Genomic DNA, 7724 nt, shown 5'->3' with positions numbered 1-7724 from the left:
CAATAAAACCCACTTTTTAGTCCGCGGCCCCTCCTGTGCGCATCCACACGCCCCGACGGGAATCGAGCGAGCCCCCTCCCCACTCCCCTCACTCCAAGGGCCCCGCCGGAGCCGAACCGGGAGTCTACGCCTTACGGTCTGGGCCTGTTCCCGCTGTGTGATTTCAGGGTGAAAGTTTTTAGTGCAGGTTTAAATGAAACTTTTTCTCTTTTTCCTCTCTACCCCGGATATGGGTAAAAATACACGACTGACTTGAGCCGCTCGGGCCCAGCATGGCTTGAGAGGGAGCCGGGCGAGCCCGAGCAACTATTATCCACTTCTCTCTGCTCGGGCGCACTCGCAAAACGCGGACTGGACTCAGCCCTGGGCCGCCGCGGCCCGCGGGCCCTGCGCCCTCCTACCCACCCGGCCCGGGTGCAGCCTCGCGGGCACCGGCGGCCCCGGGCTGGGGAGCTCGGGTCGGTCCGCGCCGCTGGCGTCCGGAGCGCGGCGGGCGTGGGGCGACCGGAGGCTGCACTGTCCCCTCGTGCCTCCGTCGCCTTGCCAACCGGGCGTTCGCGTGTTTGTTTTCACGTCTAAAAGGCACGATACAAAGGTGGAAAACGAGTCTGACGAGCAGACAAAAGAGGGAGAGAAGGGCCGGGGAACAAAGTTGTCTGTTGGCCTCAAAGGTTACGAGGAGCCGACGGAGAAAGAAAATATTTGGGCAATCTGTGCAAAAGCACTGCCTCTCCCAACAGTTATGTAATTTTTCAGCATGTTAGCCTCTCTCCCTTGATTTCGGGCCATTAGTGTGATTCCCACAACTTCTTCAAACTGCAAAATTAGCAAAGAGTTTTAACTGAAGGTTAGCCTCATTCCAGGAGCTCTGTGCCCTATACACAGCAGGTACTCAATACATGCTTATTACTGACTACACCTGCCCCAAAGAAATGCCGATATAACTTTTTTTTAAGACAGTGTGTGTGTGCCTGCACGCTTCGTCCCTCAGTTCTGTCTGAGACTCTGCGACCCCATGGACTATAGCCCACCAGGCTCCTCTGTCTATGGGATTCTCCAGGCAAGGACACTGGAGTAGGTAGCCATTCCCTTCTCCAGGGGATCTTCCCAACTCGGGGATCGAACTGGGGTCTCCTGCATTGCATTCTTTACTATCTGAGCCACCAGGGAAGCCCACGTAGGCTTTATTAATGAAAACACAAAAGTATTCCCAAAGGAGCATTTTCTCACAATGCACTTGCCTGTCTTCTCTCTGAAGGAAAGCCTTCAAATGTGTAGAGTGGTGTGTTATGCTCCCAACAACTTGCATGTGGAAATTTAACTATTGGTGCCATAATAGCAAGAGCTAAGGTTTATCTCATGTCTTCATAAATCTGTATGACGCCTTTCATCCTATTTTAGAGGTTATGTGCACAGTTAACCCTCTTGATATGAGTTCATTTCTAAGTAACGTGAAACAAAACTATGTTATATTTCATAAACATAAGATCAGTGATGATGTAAACCCATCAAATCTAATCCTGCAGCAAAAACGTTTCACACTTTTTCTTCAAATACTATCCATTGTTTTATCACTTTTTGATGTTTTAAATGTTTTTATTATTGTGAATCTGTCACCTAGTAACATCTTGAATATCTTCCAAAGCAGGACTTCTTAACCTAAACAATAGCTCAGTTGTACTAGTGTGGACTCAGTTTTCACAGAGAGAAAGCATCTGAAACCAGAGCTTTCAAGAAGTCCTGCTAGCTGAAATGATATGTATGATTTTGGTAGAATGTAGCTTTCTAAAATCATCTAATTCTTCAGCTTTCCATAAAGGCTATTTTAGTTTATTTCAACTGCAGTGGTTATTTTTGTTTGCTTGACCAAGTGTAAATATGTTACTTGACTAAATAGAAAAGGATAGATGTGAAAAACTGGAGACTGATGGTGGAGGAGGGGAATCAGGTGTATACCCAAGAGTCATTCTATATAGAACGTAGAAACAACAAATTGCAAATCTATGCAAACAACTGGAAAACAGGAGTTATATCATCAAGTGTAAGTGAGTAAGAGGAATGTAAGGTGAATTCATGCCAAATCATTCATCAGTTTTTGCCAAGAGAATACTACATCTTTGTCAGTGTGCCTCTTTTCATTTTCTCCTGGATTTTCTCCCTTTATATAGTCAAATACATACTAATTACATGATGATACCACACAAGTTGAATTTTTTAAGTTTTCATATGCAAATACAAATATATGTCTGTTTTGCGTATGTGTTTATACATATATTCTAAACTCAATTACATATTTATGCTTTTAGACATTTATAGTCCAACTAAATGTACACATATAGTCATAAAAATACATTTTTTCCAACTGATAAAATATATCAACATCAGTTTTACAAGTGTAGCCATATTTTGTGGCTTATTTTCACAACTAATCCTAAAAAGGGAAAATGAGTCACCAAGTTCACCTCTGGCCCTTTTCTTAACACTTTTTTTCTATATAGAAAAATCATGAAACTTGAAAAAAAAACTAGGTATATAGGTCGAAATCTCTTTTAATTCCTTTTGCTTCAGTAAGTGAACTAGAAGATTGGAACCAAGAGGCTATGAAATCGAGGCCCCCAGCACAATGAAGTCAGTCTGCTATAAAAGGCGACACATGCCAGCTTCTCCTCCCCAATGGCAGATGCCACACCCTAAAGCAGACAGAAGGCACTGCAGTCTGTGGGAGAAGCACGACACAAAGCCGGCAGGACTTGGTTTTGTCTCTTAAACCACAGAGAATGCTAAAATACCTTTTCAAAAGCGTCCCTGACAGTAGTAGTGGGCTCCTCTTTATTCAACCTAGGCTTCTCAAACACACCTTCTTGAGAAAACAAAAGAAAAGCCTCTTAACAGTTTCATTTAAAAATCCAGGACTTAATAAACAAAATTGCAATTGTTAGGTCTGTTAGAAAGTCATGTAATAGGTTCACATTTCTCAAAAGCAAAGTCATGTAATAGTTTCAAAAAGCACGATTCGAGCTGTAGATTATAGCTTCTGTTGTGTTAGTTGCCTCGATTATCCTATATGGAGACTCTACAGTAGTTTTCAAATGGAAAATAAAGTACTGGAAATGACCACATTCATTTTTCCTAATGAACTCTTTATTTTTACACCTCTTGCCTAAATTTCAAACCATATTGACATTAATAAGTTACTCTAGCCACGAAGGAGCTGAGGAGGTGAAGGCCCAAAAGCTGCAGAGTGGGATTACCCTACCTGCAGCTGACCTGACACCCACCAAATGCCCCACACCCTCACGGTTAGCCAGAGGATTACCCAGCACTTTGTTAAACATTACTTTTTGGTTACAAAAATGGGGTTGGGTTTGGGGGGGGTGGGGGTTAACGTTATGAAAACCTGATACTCCAATACGATTCCCTCTGAATAAGTTTTAGGGCACTGAATAAAAGGCTCTTCAAACCTGCCCACTTAAAAAGGATTGAGCCAGATGGTAGTTTAAGAATGCCACAGTTCTGTTCTCTCTGCCTCATCACACTGTTTGCTTTAAGATTAGTCCCCTTTTACTGTTCTGGTTATTTATTCAATAACTGAAACTATCACGATTCACTATCCATCATATTTCTCAGTGTTCTTTACATAATTTGGAACCAATTTATACTAAAGCCCTGTCAAAAGTTTTACAAATAAGAACTATTAAAGAATAAGGCTTTGGATACTTGCTTTCCTTTTAGATTTATGAGAAATGCTATGAATGGAGCTAATGGGATTTCCCTACTTATCTTGGTGAGGGACTTTAAAAAGCACTAAACAATTGTCCTTTTCACATCTCTGATTTAGATGTTAGCAGTGAATAACGGAGTAAATGCAAGATACGGGATACAGCATTTGACTTGAAACAACTATGCAAATGTAATAGTTGTTAAATTTAGGATGCAAAACAACTAGGATCTGAAAACAAAAATCTAGGCAAGAAATAATTTAAAGACATGTGGGGACTCTTGACTAACAAGAGCACTACTATATTTACTAAGAATATTATAGAGGGGATAATAAACTGGATGGGGAGAGGGACAAACTACACTTTTTTTTTTTCAACAAACTTGTCTAGAATCTAGCTTGTGACATTCCCTGAGAATAAAAAGAAAAATACTAGCTTCCTTCTGTCCTCAACAGGGGAGATAAACTGTTACCTAAAACACACTTATTGTTGTTCAGTCGCTAAGTCGTGTGCCTCTCTGAGACCTCATGGACTGCAGCATGCCAGGCTCCTCTGTCCACTTTCTCACAGGGTTTGGTCAAATTCATGTTCATTGAGTCCACGAGGCTATCTAATCATCTCCCAGGTGGTGCAGTGGTAAAGAATCCACCTGCCAGTGCAGGAGACATGGGTTCAATCCCTGGGTCAGGAAGATCCCCTGGAGAAGGAAATGGCAACCCACTCCAGTATGCTTACCTGGAGAATTCCGTGGACAGAGGAACCTAGCTAGCTACAGTCCCTGGGATCGCAAAGAGTCGAACATGACAGAGCATACACACACATACACACACACTCATTAGACATACATAGAGCTGCCATGAAACGTCATGGAGGATCTGGCCAGAAAAGACGTGAATTCAGACTTTCCCACCTAACAGCATTCCCTGCAGCTCTGCCTTGTTGGCTGCCATCGGCTGGGCACCTCGCCCTAATCCTCAGTCTAGTTTGAAGTGATGCTGGAATCCACCAATGCTGGAACTAGACTTCCAGAACCCTAAGTCAGGTTCACCAGAGAGTGAGTGAGTGTGTGAGTGTGTGTGTGTGTGTTGTAGTCACTCAGTCGTGTCCAACTCTGTGACCCCATAGACTGCAGCCCGCCAAGCTCCTCTGTCCATGGAATTCTCCAGGCAAGAATACTGGAGAATTGCCATTTCCTTCTCCAAGGTTCACCAGTGACCACTCCAGTTCCTCTCCAAAGTCCCTGGAAACGTAGTAACAGCAATGAAATAAATTACATTTATTTCTTTAATACATTTTGGAACGCTGTACTATGTATCTTATACTGGACTGTCCACATTTTGAATGTGTAATAATTTTTTTATTACAGCCTAGTTTAGAAATGTTCTATAACTTTTAGACAAATGTGTGTTCAATGGCATTTCTTCAGTTTATTCCCAGGATTGTCCTCGTTTTGCCATCGTCACAATCACTTATTGAGCACCTACTAGTGTATTTTAATATTCTCTCCAATGATTACATCATGTCATACATTCATCTGTATGGCTTCTGTCACTGATAACCTACTGCTTAAATAAAAGCACTTTATTGATAACATCACTCTAGTTCCCATAAGTAAATACTCAAAAAGTAAACATATTTAAGGTCATTTTGTATTAGTCAAGAATACAAAGGAAATCATTTAGAGAGCTAATCTCAATTTTCTGGAAAGATTTTAGCAACTTATCTGAAGGCCTGAATCTTTGTTATTGGTTATCTTTGTTATTGCTTCTTAGTACATATAAATTTCTACAATAAAACTATCAAGCACAATAAACTCCAAATAATAAATAACTCGTGCATTAACGTAACACATTTGTGACATTTATTTCACTCTCCTTATCTTCATTTTGTCCCTAATTCATTAAGAGAATCAGTTGGCACTCTGAAGGGTAAATTACTGACAGTCATTTGATTGTTCTCCTAAGGGCCAAAAGATTTGGTTATATGCTGTTCTTACACCAAATGACATAATTTCACTGGGGAATTTGTTTATCAGGGCATTCCTCTAGAAATGCCCAAGTGGTTAAGCATAAATATTTTTTTTCTCTCCCTAACTTAAAGGATATTTCCACATTGTAGCATGTTACTATAGGACTTAAGTCAGTGGCCTCCCTGGCGTCTGTCTGACCCTCAGACGTCTCCTCCCAGGCTGTCCTTCTGTCTGTGGTGCTGGTGACCTGCTTTTCTCAGGGACGATGTGGGGTAAAGTTTTCCCTCCCAAAGGATAAACTACAGGAACAGCTGGGCAGGCGGCTTCTTGATTCAACCCCATTCATTCAGCAGATAATTGCCGAGGCCTGCCTACTCCACACCAGCCCTGTGCTCGACTCTGCGGCCACCACACTGAGAATTTTTTTTTAAAAAAAGGAACTTCCAGCACTGTCCACTAGCTCGCCACTAATCAAGTGACCCCACGCAAAAGTGTCTAGTTGCGCAGAGACAACGCGCTGGGAAGGAAAAGGCGCAGGGCTCTACGAGGGAAGTGAACGAAGGCGCTGACGCAAGCCGGGGCCCCAGGGAAGGCTTCCCGGAGGAAACGTGGCTGAAACCCGAAGAGCGAGGAGAAATAACCCAGGCAGGAAGGCAAAGGGCGTCCCGGACGGCAGGAGGCGCGGGGCCAGCCCCCGCACCCACCCGCAGCCCAGCTACACCCGCGTTTGTCCCCCGAGCGCCGCGCGATGGGACTCGGGCCAGGCCTCCGCGCCCCGGGGGCTGACCCCGGGGTCCGGGTGGTCACGCGGCCCTCGGGCTGCTGGGAAGAGAGGCGGGGCCGGAGAGAGTGGGCGTGGGCCGGGGGCGGGCCCTGGGCGTCCAGCCCGCCTCCTTCAAGTGCGGAGCCTCCCCGTGCACAAGGACACTCAGGAATAATAAAAGAGCATCCTAAAGTGAGTCTGTTTTAATGGTTACACTTTAAAAAACATACTCAGCCTAGAAAATAGGAGGCGATACAAATGTGCTTTCCACAGAATTACCTCTGAAATTGACGTAGTTTTCATTAATTCACAGAGCCCCACAGGCTGTGTGGTCTGTTGATGGATCACAAGTCTAAAAACAAATAGCAGGATCAGCATCTTTTCTTTCCGTCTAGTCATTGTATCTCTAGGACTAAAGGGATAACCGTAATTGGGGACCACGCCGAAGCCTAAATTTGAGCGCCTTTGTGCTTCTCTCCCAGTTCTCTGTCTTGAGGGAGCACCCTCCATGTGAGAGAAGCGCCTTTGTGCTTCTCTCCCAGTTCTCTGTCTTGAGGGAGCACCCTCCATGTGAGAGAAGCGCCTTTGTGCTTCTCTCCCAGTTCTCTGTCTTGAGGGAGCACCCTCCATGTGAGAGAAGCGCCTTTGTGCTTCTCTCCCAGTTCTCTGTCTTGAGGGAGCACCCTCCATGTGAGAGAAGCGCCTTTGTGCTTCTCTCCCAGTTCTCTGTCTTGAGGGAGCACCCTCCATGTGAGAGAAGCGCCTTTGTGCTTCTCTCCCAGTTCTCTGTCTTGAGGGAGCACCCTCCATGTGAGAGAAGCGCCTTTGTGCTTCTCTCCCAGTTCTCTGTCTTGAGGGAGCACCCTCCATGTGAGAGAAGCGCCTTTGTGCTTCTCTCCCAGTTCTCTGTCTTGAGGGAGCACCCTCCATGTGAGAGAAGCGCCTTTGTGCTTCTCCCCCAGTTCTCTGTCTTGAGGGAGCACCCTCCATGTGAGAGAAGCGCCTTTGTGCTTCTCCCCCAGTTCTCTGTCTTGAGGGAGCACCCTCCATGTGAGAGAAGCGCCTTTGTGCTTCTCCCCCAGTTCTCTGTCTTGAGGGAGCATCCTCCATGTGAGAGAAGCGCCTTTGTGCTTCTCCCCCAGTTCTCTGTCTTGAGGGAGCATCCTCCATGTGAGAGAAGCGCCTTTGTGCTTCTCCCCCAGTTCTCTGTCTTGAGGGAGCATCCTCCATGTGAGAGAAGCGCCTTTGTGCTTCTCCCCCAGTTCTCTGTCTT

The sequence above is a fragment of the Bison bison genome, unplaced genomic scaffold (genome assembly GCF_000754665.1).
Source record: "Bison bison bison isolate TAMUID 2011002044 unplaced genomic scaffold, Bison_UMD1.0 scf7180017864148, whole genome shotgun sequence".
Classification (NCBI taxonomy): Eukaryota; Metazoa; Chordata; class Mammalia; order Artiodactyla; family Bovidae; genus Bison; species Bison bison.
This window is presented reverse-complemented; position numbering follows the sequence as displayed.